This window comes from Artemia sp. Qi Xiang Cuo, chromosome 16 (genome assembly GCF_049724085.1).
Source record: "Artemia sp. Qi Xiang Cuo chromosome 16, ASM4972408v1, whole genome shotgun sequence".
In the NCBI taxonomy this organism is placed as follows: domain Eukaryota; kingdom Metazoa; phylum Arthropoda; class Branchiopoda; order Anostraca; family Artemiidae; genus Artemia; species Artemia sp. Qi Xiang Cuo.
In genome coordinates this window covers 33,657,557-33,676,445 of record NC_142809.1, presented here as the reverse complement: position 1 = coordinate 33,676,445, position 18,889 = coordinate 33,657,557, and the positions used below count along the sequence as shown (strand labels likewise).

The following is an 18,889-nucleotide window of genomic DNA, read 5'->3' as shown; positions in this document are numbered from 1 at the left end:
ACACAGAAATCTGATTTTGGCGACCTTTAGACGCCGGAAGTGAAGTGTTAGTTTATGGAAATAGGTGACTGCTTGTCTGTCTCTGAGACAGACAAGCAAAATTGTAAATTGTAAGAAGGACAAGCAAAAATCGTAAATTGTCATATGTTTACGATAATTTTTTCCCCTGAATTCATGGAAAATAAAAAAAAAAGTTTTGTTTACTATAAATCATGACTTTTTACTATTTTTTACTATATTTCGGAAAATTTACTAGATCCTCTAAATTTACTATTTTTTTTTACTAGATCTAGTAAAATCTTACTGACGGTGGCAACCCTGGTTCTGAGCTAGGAACTCCTGGAAAGGTGGAATTGGAATTTGAGAGAAGGTACGTCTAATAGAAAAAAGACCAGACTGAAGAAAGTTTTTAAACTTTCGCACATTATTGGTATGTATTTGTACATTAGGGGGTGAATAAATGGTAAATATTTACCAAATCATATTATTGAGTTATGACTAAAGTGAATAGGCTATAGCCTACCACTTGATGCCTTTTTTTATGCTCTTTACACATATAATAATAATTTTTGTCAGAAATGAATTTTAGCCCCCATCCCTATGCTATATATATCAATCCAGGGTATATATTTGCACATTAGGGGGCTGGGGGTAATTTTGTTTCTGATGTAAATGAGAGGGAAGTTTAAACTTTCCCCCCCCCCCCTAATGTGCAAATATATACCCTGAATTGGTATATATAGGGGTGGGGGCTGAAATTTATTTCGGTAAAATTCTACTTTAGTTACTTTTGGCTATCTTGGAAAGGGGTTGGGTTAGGAAAATGAAACTTTCAGGGATGGATGTACATGGTAAGGTTTGTCCCGGGAAGGTACTTTGAAGTACTTACCTCTACTCATCCCCCCCCCTCTATATAATGGTAAATTACTGCACATTACTAGTTGTTTTTAACTCATATTTCATCCTATATTAGGCTACTATTATAAATATAAATCACTGCTTATCTTACACGACTTCTGCTTTTAACCTTGTTCATTAAAATATATTCCAAAATTCTATTTAAATCCTAAGTCATTTAATTTTAAACCCATGCCGACTTTCTTTATGGTATATGAAACCAGGTTTGTTGTGATGTCACACTTGCCTTATCAGAAACCCTTACCCTTAAGGGTAGCAGGCACATGCCAAACAACTCTGTTGATAAGACCATTTAAACTGTATTATTTAGGGAAAGAATTTGACAAGAGAGACCAGTAAAAATAACCTAATCCTTTTTAGAGGACAAATTATGTCATGGGAAGATGTTTTTGAAATTCCCCTCCACCCAAACTTAAAATTTTCTAAAATTCTACTTTAGAAGCTTTTAAAATATTTCTAAAGTACTAAAAGATAGAGTGCTAAAAACACCAGAATCGACTTCAGAGTACACATTATATCACGGGAAGATGTTTTTGAACTCCCCCCTCCCCCCCAACTCAAAAATTTTCAAAACTCTACTTTAGAAGCTTTTAAAATATTTTAAATATTTCTAAAGCGCTACGACATAGAGCGCTACAGACATCAGAATCAACTTCAGAGGACACGTTTTATCACGGGAAGAGGTTTTTAAAATCCCCCTTCCCCCTAAACTCAAAATTTTCTAAAATTCTACTTAAGGAGCTTTTTAAATATTTCTAAAGCACTAAGACATAGAGTGCTAAAAACATCAGAATCAACTTTAGAGGACACGTTATATCACGAGAAGAGGATTTTAAAATCCCCCTTCTCCCCAAACTCAAAATTTTCTAAAATTCTACTTTATGAGCTTTTTAAATATTTCTAAAGCTCTAAGAAATAGAGTGCTAAAAACATCAGAATCTACTTCAGAGGACGCGTTATATCACGGGAAGAGGATTTTTAAATCCTCCTTCCCCCCAAACTCAAAATTTTCAAAAATTCTACTTTAGAAGCTTTTAAAATATTTCTAAAGCACTAATAGATAGAGTGCTAAAAACATCAGAATCGACTTCAGAGGACAAATTATGTTACAGAAAGAGGTTTTTAAAATCCCCCTTCCCCCCAAACTCAAAATTTTCTAAAATTCCACTTTAGGAGCTTTTTAAATAATTCTAAAGCGCTAAAACATAGAGCGCTAAAAACATCAGAATCGACTGCAGAGGACACGTTATATCACGGGAAGAGGTTTTGAAAATCCCCCTTCCCCCCAAACTCGAAATTTTCTAAAATTTTACTTTAGAAGTTCTTTTTAAATATTTATAAAGTTCTAATAGAGAGAGCGATAAAAACCTCACAATCAACTTTAGAGTAAACATTTTTTTATTGTAAGTTGATTTTTAAATCCCCCGTCCCCCCAAACTCGAAAATTTCCCAAATTATACATTAGAAGCTTTTAAAATATTTCTAAAGCACTATTAGATAGAGTGTTAAAAACATCACGATCGACTTAAGAGGACACTGTATATCACAGGAAGAGGTTTTGAAAATCCCCCTTCCCCCCAAACTTGAAATTTTCTAAAATTCTACTTTAGGAGCTTTTTAAATTATTTCTAAAGCGCTAAGACATAGAACGCTACAAACATCAGAATCGACTTTAGAGGACAATTTATGTCATGGGAACATGTTTTTTAAATCCCCCTTCCCCCCAAACTCAAAATTTTCTAAAATTATACTTTAGTAGCTTTTTAAATATTTCTAAAGCACTAAGACATAGAGTGCTAAAAACATCAGAATCAACTTCAGAGGACACGTTATATCACGGGAAGAGGTTTTTAAAATCCCCCTTTCCCCAAACTCAAAATTTTCCAAAATTTTACTGTCGAAGCTTTTTTAAATATGTTTAAAGCACTAAGACATAGAGCGCTACAAACATCAGAATTACCTTAAGAGTAGAAATTATCTTATGGGAAGATATTTATGAAATCCCCCTTTCACCCAAACTCAAAATTTTCCAAAATTCTACTTTAGAAGCTTTTAAAATATTTCTAAAGCACTAATAGATAGAGTGCTAAAAACATCAGAATCGACTTCAGAGGACACGTTATATCACAGGAAGAGGCTTTTAAAATACCCTTACCCCCAAACTCAAAATTTTCTAGAATTCTACTTTAGGAGCTTTTTAAATATTTCTAAAGCACTAATAGATAGAGTGCTACAAATATCAGAATCGACTTCAGAGGAAAAGTTATGTTATGGGAAGATGATTTTTAAATCCCCCGTACCATTCATTCCATTCCCCCTTCATACACTAAAATGTGGTTGATAATTTGAAATTTGAAAAGACTTATTTTCCACGGGGGTATTTTTCTGTGGGGGGAGGGGGATTTTAAAAACCTCTTCCCGTGATATAACGTATCCTTTGAAGTCGATTCTGATGTTTGTAGCGCTCTATGTCTTAGTGCTTTAGAAATATTTAAAAAAGCTTCTAAAGTAAAATTTTGGAAATTTTTGAGTTTTTGGGGGAAGGGGGATTTCAAAAAAATCTTCCCATAACATAATTTATCCTCTAAAGTAGATTCTGATGTTTTAGCGCTCTGTGTCTTAGCGCTTTTGAAATATTTAAAAAGCTTGTAAAGTAGAATTTTGAAAATTTTGAGTTTAGGGGGAAGGGGGATTTCAGACACATCTTCCCATGACATAACTTGTCCTCTTAAGTTGATTCTGATGTTTGTAGTGATCTGTGTCTTACCTAGACCCCAGCACCATGCTGGCACATCAACCAAATGCTGCCAGATGAGAGGCTCGGTTGACTGCCACTGAAGTGTCACAACGTTGCTGGCGTGCCGCTGGAAGAGGCGGCGGTGTTTGGTTGACTTTGAATTAATTTTGCGGCAATTCTTTATTGCATCAACTGCAAAGTCAAAGCGTTTCTTTTCTCGTGTGGTTTAAGTATTTTGATTTTCCTGATTAGAAATCAAGCTGGGCTTGCACAATACCCAAATTTTCAGAGATTCCCCCAAATATCTATGTGCCACCCCAACAAAAATTTGGTCCCCCAAATCCCCGAACATCATCCAATCATGTTGCCACTCCTTGTGATTTATCACTAGTGACTATCCCTGCCAAATATTACTTTGTATACCATAATCCTTCACTACTCTCTTGTATGTTAATTTTCATCTCTTGTGTTACTTTGCATATAAACCAGACATATATAATTGCAATATACATGGTTCTTCATATGCTGACAAAAGTATTGTCTTTATGAGATTAAGTAATAAAAACAAGTTTTTTTTTAACTGAAAGTTAAAATATACCGTATACTGTATATTATACCGTATATGAAAGCGACTGTCCCCTCCTTCACGCCTTGCTCTTTACGTTACTTTAGCGTAAAGAGCTAGGGGTTGAGGAGGGGACAGCCCCTTTCATATACGGAATAATTATTGTTCATTTTCAGTTTTAACGTCGCTCCTTACTTTCAGTTAATAAAACTTGTTTTTATTTAATTTCTGAACATTTTCAACTAATGCTGGTTTGATTTTGGCTCCCAGTGCATGAAAAATTAAAACACAATTGGCTTATTAGTTTTAGCATATTTATTCCGGATATGAAGGGTTGCCCCTCCTCAATACGTTGCTCTTTACACTAAAGCTGTTAGCACTTTTAAAAAGCTTCCTATTCTAATTAAAAAGCCCCTTTTTTCTATTTTAGTAAACAGTCAAACTTTAGCATAAAGAATAAGGTATTGAGGAGGGGCTATTTCATCCAACGTAAAGTGCACCTCCCCCGTGAAATTCCCTCCAGACAATTCTTTCCTCGCTGAGAATCCCCCCTCTCTGTAAAATTGCTTGTGGACAATTCACCCTGGAAAATTCTCCTTAGCATTTTTTCATTGGAATAAGACTTTAATCTATATATCGGTTTCTTGGCCACTCCAGAAATGCCTCCTTCCATGGAAATTATTTCTCAAAAAACAAAACTCACAGAAAAAAGCCTCCAGAACATCTCCAAATAAAAAAATTTGCAAAGAGAATGTAAAACAATTAAAAAGAATTTCATATAGTAATTCGGTCAATACCCCCTAGTGTAACATTTCCCCCAGAATATTCACTCATCTGAAATTTCTCTCCTAACGGAAGATTCTCCCCTCAAGAATCCACCCTAAACACAACTTCCCCCCTGGCTAAGGTACATCTTTACAATTTTAAATGTTTTATGGAGAGTCTATAACTACACAAAGTCCGTGCTATTGTTTCAATAAACTTAACATAAACCGCATCAGCGCATAGACCTATGAAAATAAAAGTATCTTCTTATAAAATAATTTGCCCTCTAAAAAAAATTTCGATTTTTTTTAGTGGTCAAGGCTATTTCTTGTCAAATCTTTTTCCTAATTAATACAGTTTAAATGGCTTGGCTTATCAACACACTCTTCAACCCCATGGCATTTGCATGCTATGATAAGCAAAGTTGTGACATCACAAACGGGTTTCCTAAGCAGGTCAGTTATATAGTAAACAAGTTTAAATGGATGAATGTTAAAGAAACTTTAGTAGCTTTTTAAATATTTCTAAAGCACTAATAGATAGAGCGCTAAGAGCCTCAGATTCGACTTTAGAGGACAATTTATGTCATGGGACGATGTTTCTAAAATACCCCATCCCCCAGAACTCGAAATTTTTCCGAAATTCTACTTCAAAAGATTTTCAAAGATTTATAAAGCGCTAAGACATAGAGCGCTACAAACATGAGAATCGACTTTAGAGACCAAATTATATTATGGGAAGAAGTTTTTGAAATCCCCCTTCGCCCCAAACTCAAAATTTTGTAAAGTTCTAGTCTTCTTTTCCAAGGGAGGGGGGGGATATTTTCCCCGGGGGGTAAAGCATTTGGACAGTTTGAAGTCAGAAAATAATTATTTATAGGTAATTGGGCTACTAAAAAATTAAAGAAGAATAGCGAGGTATCTGTAAATTTTGTTAACTAAAAAAAAAAAAAAAAGAACATCCTTGTATAAAGTAAATGCAATCTTTCATTTAAGTTTTTTTTTTTTTGAACAAACATCAGTGCCGACTTGAAAGCATTACGGTTTCTGCCAAAGTTAAATTTCTGCAATCTGGGACTAAAGAAGCCAAATGATTCAATTTTCTACTGTCGAGGCAGTCTTAGAGTTGTATTATAACCATAGCATGTTATTGAGAAGCAGGAATTATGATAACTGTGGCCAGATTTGCGTAAAATATAGAAATTCGTTTTGTTGCCAGAAGTCTAGGCTTATACCTATCCGAAGTAGCCGCGAATATTCTCAGGTAAAGTATAATTTTTCAAAATCGTTCTATGACAAAACATGGATGGCTGGTTCACACCTTTATCTGCTAGAAAATTTCCGTTTTTTGATGATTTGGCTTCAAATACCGCCTCCAAGGGAGAATTTTATGATCAAAAATGTTATTTGTTGTAAAAAAAAAACCTTTGTGGATTGGAGCCAGTTCTACAGAGAGGTTTGTATGTACATATGTCATTCAAACTCCGCTCCTTTGGGAGGAGAAGGAGTCATTGTTGAGATAGATGAAGCCAAATTTGGGAAGCGTAAATATAATCGTGGTCAGACTGTCACGGATGCTTGAGTGTTTGGTGGAATAGAGCGAGGAACTGGTAATTCATTCATGGTTTCTGTGCCGGATAGAAGTAGTGCCAAGTTGTTGGGAATTATCCAAAACCGAATCCTGCCAGGGACAACAATTATCAGTGACTGTTGGAGGGCCTACGATTGCCTGGCTAGCCAGGGCTATTAGCATTTACACGTCAACCACAGCATAAATTTTGTTGACGCTGCAACAGGTGCTCACACACAAAACATCGAAAGACACTGGCTTGAAGTTCGAGAAAATATACCCAAATATGGCAGAAGAGAAGAACATATGGAAGGATATCTAGCAGAGCACTATTTAAAAAAAAAAAATTCAATCTCCTCGAGAATGCACCATTTCATGAAACATATATCGGAGCTTTATAACCCCAACTAATTTGTTTTTTATGGGTATTATTTACTAGTTAATTTTTAAAACGTTGTAACAGAAAATATAGCAATTTACGATATCTAACCCCATTTGTTCTTAAAGCAATCCAAATGTTTTTTTCCAAATAGTTTAGTGCAGCAATCTTCATTCTTGAAGCTACGCGACATTATTGACGTGTAAATAGGGAGGGGGAGAGAGGGGGCGGAAGTAAATATTTAACTATAGAATAATCGGTACTTGTGCATTATAAATAACCCACCACCATACATGAAAGAAGTTAAGTTTGGTTACTGCTAATGAAATAAAATAAAATAGGATGAATATAATAGTCTAGAAACAAATTTGGGCAACATATTTGCACATTAGGAGTGGAGGTAAATTATAGCATATATTAAATACGTAATCTAACCTAGATACTTTTTTCCCTCCCTAAACCCAAAAAAACAACAGTTTAAATATTGTAAACGTAATAAGAAATCAAGTTTTTTGATCCATTTGTCTAACAAATACCCGTTTGTCTGGTTTCCTTGTACAGTCTATAGCAATGGGTTATTTATAATGCACAAGTACCGAATAATCTATATTCGTTTTGATTATTTTTTTTTGTAAACCCCTTAACATTTTGAGTTGGGTAACCACATAAAACATATTCAAATAGTTTAATCCTATAATGTTGAGAAATTTTGCTTTTCTTTTTTACATCCGCAATTTAAAATATGTAGAAAATGCTGGAACTTATATAAAATTTTTCTTTCAAGGGTGGAAAGGTTAGCTGCATGGGTATTTTATCGCAGGGGGAGGGGGCGGGCGGGGACTAAATAGGTTGAGTCACAAGTTTGAACCTTAAAACATACAGGGGTGAGGAGGTACAGTTGGGGGGCTGCCGCCCCAAACCCCCGCTTTTGCAGCCTTTAACAAAAAAAAAGTTTTTTAAACTGAAAGTAAGGAGCGACATTAAAACTTAAAACGAACAGAAATTAGTCCATATATGAAAGGGTCTTTCCCCTCCTCAACGCCTCGCTCTTTACGCTAACGTTTGACTTTCTCACAACTCTATTTTTGTTAAACAATAAAAAAACTATAGCGTAAAGAGCGAGGCGTTGAAGAGGGGACAGCCCCTTTCATATACGGAATAATTTCTGTTCGTTTTAAGTTTTAATGTTGCTCCTTACTTTCAGTTTTAAAAACTTGTTTTTTTTTTATCTAAAGGCTGCAAAAGCGGGAGTTTGAGGGGCGACACACCCCCAACTGTACCTCCTAACCCCTGTCCGTTTTATCGTTCGAACTTGTGATTCAGCCTCTTTAACTCTTTAAAAACGTAGTTTTTTTCAAATAATTTCTGCACGTTTTGTGTCTTAGCGCTGTACAAATATTTAAAAAGCTTCCAAAGTAGAATTTTTGGAAAATTTTGAGTTTGGGGGGAAGGAGGATTTTAAAAATATCTTCCCGTGATATAACGTGTCCTCTGAAGTCGATTCTGATGTTTTTAGCACTCTATCTATTAGTGCTTTAGAAATATTAGAAAAAGCTTCTAAAGTAAAATTTTGGAAATATTTGAGTTTGGGGGGAAGTGGGATTTTAAAAACCTCTTCCCGTGATATAACGTGTCCTCTGAAGTCAATTCTGATGTTTTTAGCACTCTATCTATTAGAGCTTTAGAAATATTTAAAAAGCTTCTAAAGTAGAATTTTGGAAAATTTTGAGTTTGGGGGGAAGGGGGATTTCAAAAACATCTTCCCATGACATAAATTGTCTTCTAAAGTTGATTCTGATGTTTGTAACGCTCTATGTCTTAGCGCTTTAGAAATATTTAAACAAGTTTCTAAAGTAAAAATTTTGGAAAATATTGAGTTTGGGGGGAAGGGGGATTTCAAAAACATCTTCCCATAATATAATTTGTCCTCTAAAGATTGTCCTATAAAAATGTCCTCTGATGTTTGTAGCGCTCTATGTCTTAGCACTTTAGAAATATTTAAAAAAAACTTCTAAAGTAAAAATTTGGAAAATTTCGAGTTTGGGGGGAAGGGGGATTTTCAAAAACATCTTCCCATAATATAATTCGTCCTCTAAAGATTGTCCTCTGATGTTTGTAGCGCTCTATGTCTTAGCGCTTTAGAAATATTTAAAAAAACTTCTGAAGTAAAAATTTAGAAAATTTTGAGTTTGGGGGTAGGGTGATTTCAAAAACCTCTTCCCGTGATATAACGTGTCCTCTGAAGTCGATTCTGATGTTTTTAGCACTCTATCTATTAGTGCTTTAGAAATATTTAAAAAGCTTCTAAAGTAGAATTTTGGAAAATTTTGAGTTTGGCGGGAAGGGGGATTTCAAAAACATCTTCCCATGACATAAATTATCATCTAAAGTTGATTCAGATGTTTGTAGCGCTCTATGTCGTAGTGCTTTAGAAATATTTAAAATATTTTAAAAGCTTCTAAAGTAGAGTTTTGAAAAATTTTGAGTTTGGGGGAAGGGTGATTTCAAAAACCTCTTCCCGTGATATAATGTGTCCTCTGAAGTTGATTCTGATATTTTTAGCACTGTATCTTTAAGTACTTTAGAAATATTTTAAAAGCTTCTAAAGCAGAATTTTAGAAAATTATGAGTTTGGGGGGAGGGGTGATTTCAACAACCTCTTCCCGTTATATAACGCGTCCTCTGAAGTCGATTATGACGTTTTTAGCACTGTATCTTTTATTACTAAAGAAATATTTTAAAAGCTTCTAAAGTAGAATTTTAGAAAATTTTAAGTTTGGGTGGAAGGGGAATTTCAAAAACATCTTCCCATGACATGATTTGTCCTCTAAAAAGGATTAGGTTATTTTTACTGGCCTCTCTTGTCAAATCCTTTCCCTAATTAATACAGTTTAAATGGTCTTATCAACAGAGTTGTTTGGCATGTGCCTGCTACCCTTAAGGGTTTCTGATAAGGCAAGTGTGACATCACAACAAACCTGGTTTCATATACCATAAAGAAAGTCGGCATGGGTTGAAAATTAAATGGCTTAGGATTTAAATAGAATTTTGGAAAATATTTTAATGAACAAGGTTAAAAGCAGAAGTTGTGTAAGGTAAGCAGTGATTTATATTTATGATAGTAATATAGGATGAAATATGAGTTAAAAACAACTAGTAATATGCAGTAATTTACCATTAAATAGAGGGGGGGATGAGTGGAGGTAGGTACGTCAAAGTGCCTTCCCGGGACAAACCTTAGCATGTACATCCATCCCTGAAAGTTTCATTTTCCTAACCCAACCCCTTTCCAAGATAGCCAAAAGTAACTAAAGTAGAATTTTACCTTTATTTCCAATAAATGATTATTATATTTGTAAAGAGCTTAAAAAAGGCATCAAGTGGTATATTCACTTTAGTTGTCACTCAATAATATGATTTGATATATATTTACCAGGTAAATTTCATGGTAAATTAGCATTTGGCCATATAGTTTAGCTAGGATGAAACTGAAAACATTTGATGCTTTTTTATGCTCTTTCATTATTCATATAAAAATACCTTCAGGGCCCCTTTAAGGGCTCAAGATGCAACTAGCCTCAGAAGCAATTCTTGAATTATAAAAGAGCATAAAAAGGCAACAAATGACATTTTCACTTTCATCTTAGCTAAATTGGCCCTATGTGGCCCACTGCAGATTACCAAAAGATTTGAAGGGAACCCTGAATGAATCTAATTATTTACTACTTATTTAATTATTTAGTATTATCCACCTAGTTCGAGATACTAAATTGGCTCTTATGCTTTATTGTATTTGGCTAGCAAGATAAAACTATTTTTCTTTTAAATTTTAATTATTGTCCTAGTTAGATAATTTCTTATTTGCTTAAAAGGATTTTTCAGATAGCTAATTAGTTGGATAATTTTGGCAATAACTAAGTATGGTGGGATATTATTTTTACATTCTATAGAATACAAATTTTTAGATATTATCTATTGGGTATACTCCCTGAACATACCAGTCAATTGCTCATTTTATGCTTTTTCTGAATATGATAATTGTTTACCTGCAAATTCAATTTTAAGGCCTTTATAGAGGTAAAACTCTAGACAAGCTACTTTTTGCTATCTTGGAAAGGGGTTAAGTTAGGAAATTGAAACTTTGAGGGATAGACCTATAGACTAAAGTATGCCCATATCCCAGGAAGTTATTTTGAAGTACCTACCTCCACTCCTCCCTCTAGAGGGCACTGATCTTTTAAAAATCTTTGTCTTAAACTTGAAACCTTGCAAAATAGATCTTCTGCTTAAATGAAGTACAAAGAAATTATTTTCAGCTTGACAAATTTGCTCCATCTCAATTTATGTGGTTTCAAAAATCTGCAAATACATTTCTTAAATTTAGAAAAAAAACATTAATATGGCTTAAAATTCTACTCAAATAACAGGGGAATTGCATTTTCAAAACTAAAACTAGAGAAAAGGAAACTGAAAATTAAGATAATTTTTTTTTCAAATTCCAATAGGTATAGTATAGACCTGTCAAGTAGGCAAATTTCTCAGACTTAGAAATCAGAAAAAGCTTAACATAGTAGCTTGGCAATACCTTCCCAGAAATTTTTTGTTTTGGCCGGGGATTCATTATTGAAAGTTTCATTTTCCTAAGCTAACCCCTTTCTAAGATAGCAAAAAGTAGCTTGTCTAGAGTTTTACTCTTTACGGACCCTCAAAGATGATGCATTTTTCTCTCATTTTAGATGCAGCTTATATACCTCTTTTAGCATCAATCTTGTTAAAATTGGTTTACCCTTAAATTTAATCAATAGTGACTAAAGTGAGAACCAATAAATGCATGGGAAATATATAATATGGGCAATATATTTAGGTAAAGTTGGAAGATTAGGTTTAAATTGAAGTTGCAAGTAAAGGAATTATTATATTTGGAAAGAGCATAAAAAAGGCATTGAGCAGTATATTCACTTTATTCATTGGCCATTTATGTGAACTGTTCAATATTTACCAAAAACTGACCTCTGAAAAACAGAATGTTCAATTTGGAGCAGAAAAAAAATTTTCATTTATAAGGCTCTAACATGTCTTCAGCCAGCCATTATATTGATAACTTTTAGTAGGCTTATACAATTATAGTTCTCAAAAAAGCTCATACAAGATCAGTTAAGATTCAAGCACTAGTTTCCAGCCTTCCAAAAATCTAGGGGCACATTGTTAGTTGGTGCATTTGAACTAGTTTTATAAATGATATCTTGTGTTCTCTGTGCAGCAATGATTTTTGTTTGATGTAAGTGGAACTTAGCTCTTTGCAGCAGGAACAGACATTTCTCAACCTGACCTGGCATCTGACATTTGGAAGTTATGTGAAAATTTGTTTAACTGTAAGCTCCCCTGACCTATGGCTCTTTACTTCCATCAGAAAAACTTTTTTGAAATAAATATTAGCTCATTTGTTTAATGTAGCCTAGGCAATAAAATTATTGAAATCACTGATGGTAAGACAGCTAACCTTATTGATTATGTTGTTGTAAAAGTAAAGATCACCATCTAGTAGCATCTTGAGTTAATTGAAAGCTGAAATTTTGGTAGGGTAACTATCTTCCAGAAAGTTATGACATTGGTAGACTCCAGGATGACAATTTGAGATAAACTTTCCAAGAATAGTTGAATACTAAACTGGAGAATCTAAATTTTGAAAATGTAGAAGATGGAGGGGATAATTTTAGGAAAATAATTTTTAAAGTTGCTGATAGTTTCTTATGGAAGAAAGTCAGGAACAAAGCAAAATATTAGTGAAAATGCTTTATGTTTAATAGAGAGCAGAATGGGTTTATAAAAGAATTATCTGAGTAATAGATCAAATGAAAATAAGAGGAATGTAAAGAAAGTAGTTAAGTATTAACTAAGGAGGAGAGAAGTGGAGGCCATAGATAAAAACTGCCAGGGATCTGGAAGATACAGCTAGATGGCATATTAGTAAAATGTTGCACTGGCATGTTACTAAATTGAGAGAGAGTAATCAATCTGGACTTGTCCCAGTTAAACATATTGAGAATGTGCTAAACCAGGGTATAGTTACAGGAAAAGATATAGAGGAAAATGAAAAAGTTCATGACACCTTGGCTCTGAAGGAAGATGTATTTTGTGAGAAAGAATCAGTGATAGTATAAAAAGGATTAAAAAATAACAAGACCTCTAGTGCTGTTAGGGCAGTAAATGAGTTTTTTAAATATGGTGGCTATGAGGTTACAAATAAATTACAGAAGATTATGATTATGATTTTTGAAGAAGAAGAAGTACCTAGCAATTTTAGGAAAACCCTAATTAAACCTCTGTAAAGGAATGGTGATAAGAGTGAGTGCTATAATTATAGAGGCATTAGCCTGGTTTCTTTAGGTAGCATACGCCTTATCATAATGATACTTTGTAAACTTAGAGATGCTGTAGATAAAGTTTTAACAGAAGAACAGTGCAGTTTTAGGAAAGTTAGAGGAAGTGTTGACCAAATTTTTCCTCTTTGGTTAATAATTAAGAAGTGCATGAGTCATTAAACATATTTAGTCCTCATTTTTATAGATTATGAGCAAGCATTTGATCCAGCTGATAGAAGAGCCTTAGCAAAGGTCTTTTCCTTGTAATAACAGACAACTACATTAAAGTGATTAGTATTTTGTATAAGATTAACACTGCTACAGTTAAAGCAGAAAATGAGGTTAGTAGCTAATTTTGTATGAAATCAGGAGTTAAACAGGGCTGTGTTCTATCCCTATTTATACAGGTCATTTTATTGGACTTTGTGTTAAGGAGCACAGGAAAGCCAATAGGATAACATCAAATCAAATGGAGAAAAAAAATTCATGGACTTAATGTTGATGATTTAAGCATCTTAGATGAAAGTGTGAGCAAAATGAATGAATTCTTAGATGTTTTGTGGGTTCAGGAGGCTAAAATAGGTTCGAAAATTAATGTTACAAAGACTAAGTTGCTAAGGCTAGGAATAAGTGAAGATGAAAAGGTGATGTTAGGTAATGTAAAGATTAATCAAGTGGACAGCTCCGCTTACCTTGGTAGTATTCTTAATAAAGACAGTGGGTGCAGAGAAAATTTTAGAAATAGAATGACCAAGGCCCAGGGTGTTTTTTCACAGTTGAAAAAAGGTTTAAAGAATTGGAAGGTAAGTCTGCAAACCAAGATTAGAATATTGGAGGCTACAGTAATTACAGTGGTCAGATATGGTTCTGAAGTATGGATGCTCTGAAAAAATAGAGGAAGATTTGCTAGATGTTTTCCAGAGAAATTGCCTACAGATTGTTTTTGGGTACTCAACTGACTGACTGTGTTTCAAACAGTAGGCTGCACAAAAAATTTGGTTTAATCCTGGTTTCTAGGGTTATAATGAGAGAAAGATTGAGATGGCTCTTTTTGAGATTGAGATCCTCTTTTGTCCAGGGTTGCCACCCCAAGTGATTTATCACTTGTAACAATCCACCCCTAGTAACTATCACTTTTACTTAACTTGACATAATTTTGTTTACTACTTTCCAAAGTTTTTGTCTCAATTATTACTACACATCAAAAACCAACCATTCATAGATCATTTAATTACTGCCCTTTCTTCCTATGCTAGTAAAAGCATAATGTTTATAAGACTATACCATTTCATCAAAGATTCTCTTTTAACTTGTGGTAAAGAATTTCATTTAAACACATATATGTTCAGTGTAATTCTGAGCATTGATGCAAAGAGGGTTATTTTAGACAGCTGGACTGAGTTTAAATTTTGTTTTCTTTTGCTATCCTGTTTAATTTTCAAACGTCTGAAAATATAAGTGTTTGATTGAAAAATTATTCTAAAATGAAAAAGGGAAAGCATGGTACCTATGCAAAGATGGGGGAGGGGATTATGTCAGGGGCGTGGGCACGGGGGGCAGGGGGCAAGCCCTCATGGAAGTTTGGGACTATAAAGTAATTATAAGGAAACCAAAGGAAAGAGAGCAGAACAGAGAAAAACTATGAAAAAAAATGTTTTTTGCCACTTTGTTGGCTGCCTGCCAATAGATTTTGACCCATAATAAGGAAATTATAAGTTCTAATTTCTGACTGAGTAACCTTTAACCAGTTTTTCACAAACATTTTTTCTATATGCTTTGGTTGAAGTAAAAAAAGAAAAAAAAATCAAATTGTTCATAATAATGAATGGTAAGTAAATAACGATCCTTTTCAATAACAAAAGTAAAAGAGCCTAACTATTTATAACATTCAGTCAAAGAATCAGCTTTGTATGGTGATCCTAAATATATATTTGTTTATTAGTAATTAGTGCAGTTATTAGAACACAAGAAAGTTCATATAATTATAGAAAACACAAGTAAAACAACTTAATAAGGGGCAATATCGGTTGAAATATGCTGTCAACTTTTTCTTGCATTTTCAGACTATCCATGAACTGATAAATGAAACCACTAAAACCAGAAACGTTTCCCCTGAATCGAACGCTGGGAATTTCTGTATTTTCTCCTGAACGGATACGTTGTTTGTGTTTTATTATAATCTGTTTTGTTCCAGGAGTGATGGTATTTATTTAGTTGTCCCTTTGAAAAGATTTAATATTTTACAGTTATAAAGTATAAAAGGTTTCTAATATATTGCCCTTTGGTATTCAGAATTAAATTAAGAATTTTGAATTAAAAATGTTGATTTGATTTTCTTAATCTTAGTTTTAATATTTTACTTTGAACAAACTACTTTGATAATGCGTTACGGTACTTCTTATAAACACTAAGTCTAAAGGCATTAAATATTTTGATGTTTGATAACCAAGTTTAAAACTGTCAATACTGTTAAAAAATTTCCGTCCAACCCTTTGGCATTGCTCAACAGAACTAATGCTGGGAGTTTATATCTTAGTTTTTGTAAATAGGCTATTGTTTTGTGTATTTTTTGTAATTACTTACTTTTTTCATTTTTATACAGTTTTACTTTAATTGACATACTTTTTCCATTGCCTTTAGAAAATTGTTTCTCGCTTAATCTTCATTAAATAAAAACAAAACAAGTTCTCTCAACTGAAAGTAAGGAGCAGCATTAAAACTTAAAACAAATAGAAATTACTACGTATATGACGGGGGTTGCCCCCTCCTCAACACCTCACTCATCACACTACAATTTTTTTACACTTTAAAAAAAATTACTTATTGTTCGAATTAAACAACCCTTGTGTTTCAGGAGTCGTTTTTAAGTAATCGGGACAAAATTTAAACTTTATGGAAAAGAGCAAGATGTTGAGGAGGGGGCAACCGCCCTCAGATACGTAATAATTTCTGTTCGTTCTAAGTATTAATGTTGCTCCTTACTTTCAGTTGAAAAAACTTGTTTTTTTTGATCGTTTTTTAATAAAACGAAAAAAAGAGAAAAACGAGGAATATACAAGCCAGTGGAAAATGTGGACTAAAATGGTCCTCAGTGCACGATAATAACATACAAATTACGAATAAAAATCCAAGGATGCTATAAAAAAAATTCAAACCTTGAAACAAAGCACAACTAAAATGTGACAACCCTTTCCATGTGACGGCGAAAGGGTAACTGAATAAAAAAAATACAGTACTGAATGGGAATTTGATTTTCTAGTTTATACATAGCATTTTTAAAGGCTAAACGCTTTCCAGGTAAAACATCATCACAGATTAAATTAGGTTGCAAAATTTGATTTTTTTTTTTAAATAAAAACGATCAGAATTAATCAGTTCATTATAAATGAGGCTTAAATAGGTTTCTCCAGTGTCTCTATTGATAGCTCTCAATAGAGACACTTGAGAAACCTATTTAAGCCCCATTTATAATGAACTAATTAATTCTGATCGTTTTACTTAAATAAAAAAGTCACATTTTGCAACGTAACGTAATTTGTGATGTTTTTCTTGGAAACCGTTTGGCCTTTAAAAATACTTTGTATAAATTAAAAGATTGAATTCCAATTCAGTGCCGTATTTTTTATTAAGTTACCCTTTCACCGTTACATGGAAAAGGTCGTCAAATTTTAGTTGTGCTTTGTTTTAAGGTTTGAATTATTTGTTTAGCTTTCCTTAATTTTTATTAGTAATTTTTATATTATTATCGTGCATTGAAGACGGTCAAGCAGAAGTCTTGACCGAAATATTTGCATTTTAGTCCACATTTTCCACTGGCTTGTATAATCCTCGTTTTTCTCTTTTTTACTATTTTTTCGTTTTATTATAATTAGCCAGTGTGGTCTCAGAAATTATTTATTGTTTTTTAAATAATGCCACCCGGCTCCACCTCCACGGAAAAATCCCCCTCTCCATAGAAATATCCTTTGGGCAATTCCATCCTGGCGAAAATTTGTCCCGGAAAATTACCCTTAACATCTCCACGCGTAAAATTGAATCGGTAAAGTGAAAGCAAGACATATAAAGAAATTTTGTATAGGAATTCTGGCAAATTCTCCCAGTGTAAAATTTCCTCTGAAACTTTCACCCCCTGGAAACTATCCTCTCCATTTAAAATTCTCCAGTAGAAAATCCGTCCTCTCCTCCCTACCCGGAAAATGTATGCATACTTCCCAATAAGAAATAAAACAATGGGTAAATTTTATAACCTGTCCCCCAGGGGCTGTAGGGGATCATTTTATCTCCAAAGACATAGTTGTTGGACCTTTCAACTATGCTTAACACAAAAGCTATCTAAAAGTTTTGATCGGACGATTTTGGGAAAAAGTGGCATGGGAAGGAGCCTGGTTGCCCTCCAATTTTTTTTTGGTCACTTAAAAAGGGCACTAGAGCTTTTCATTTCTGTTAGAATGAGCCCTCTCCCGACGTTCTAGGCCCACTGGGTCTATACAATCACCCCTGGTAATATAGACACAAGCTATTTGACTTCCCATCGATATCCAAAAAGACATCATTGAAATATTGATAATTTTTTTGCGTTACCAAAATTATTGTATTCATAAAACTTTACAGTTTCACCAAATGTAATTAAACAAATAGAAAAGGTTTCTCAACTAAAGTAAGGAGCAAGTTAAAACTTAGAACAAATATAAATCACTCTGTATATAAGGGGGACTACCCCTTCTCAACACCTTGCTCATTAAAATAGTTTTTGAGTGCGTTGAACTTTTTTTTTTCCAATTGCAAATTTTCTTTAAAAACTCAGAAAAAGGCCGAAATTCACAGTAAAGAGTAAAGATCTAAGGAGGAGACAACCCCCTTTATACAAAGAATAATCTGTTCAAATAAGTTTCAAATCTTTTCCTCGCTTTAGAATAGAATATGATTTATTGGCTAAAATAGCACAAAAGCTAGCATAAACACGTCAGACCAAATACAATAATAAAACAGATGTTAGGGGATAAACATAAAACAAAAAGATAAATCAATTATAAAAATGGGAAACAAAATAGAGGACAAAAGAGTTTTCCTACCTCATGGTCAACAGTTGGGAACACAGGTCCAGTTGGGTATTTGGAGCTCTACGAGTATTGAGTCTTGTATTAGGAAGGATTGGGGGATTTTCTTTAAAGGGAGGGAGAAAACGTCGATGATAGTCAGAAATAAGGCACTTGTGACCAAAGTTCATGGCAAGGAACATTCTAATTAATTCCAACTCCCCCCTTCCTCTTTCAACGGTTATCTGAAGCCTCATGAAGAGTAAGCAGTTTGTCCATTAAAATTTACTTTTGTAGGAATCTACCCTACCCCACCTAAAAAATGACTCACCCCCCCCCCGCATTATAGCTGATATGCAATTACAGATCACCAACGTAGCCTAATTTCATTACAAATACTGGGAATCAACTTGGTTGAATCGATTACTACCACCATGTGACATTTCTTCTTTTGCAACTTGGAAGCCTAAAATCTAGCTATTGATACTTTTAAATCAATTAGCTTCTCAGGATTTTAAATTGATTGCACGTTCATCCTCTTCGGGGTAAAGTCGTAGT

General features: G+C 33.8%; 1 protein-coding gene across 1 annotated transcript in view; it reads left to right on the top strand.

Annotated features, from left to right (window-relative positions):
- The first annotated feature begins 352 nt into the window (after positions 1-352).
- The window catches only part of Cln3 (CLN3 lysosomal/endosomal transmembrane protein, battenin), a 97,925-nt gene continuing 79,388 nt past the window's right edge, over positions 353-18,889 (top strand). Inside the window, exon 1 of the mRNA XM_089102122.1 lies at positions 353-430. The gene's annotated coding sequence lies outside the window, so the exon portion shown is untranslated. The remainder of the gene's footprint in view (positions 431-18,889) is intronic.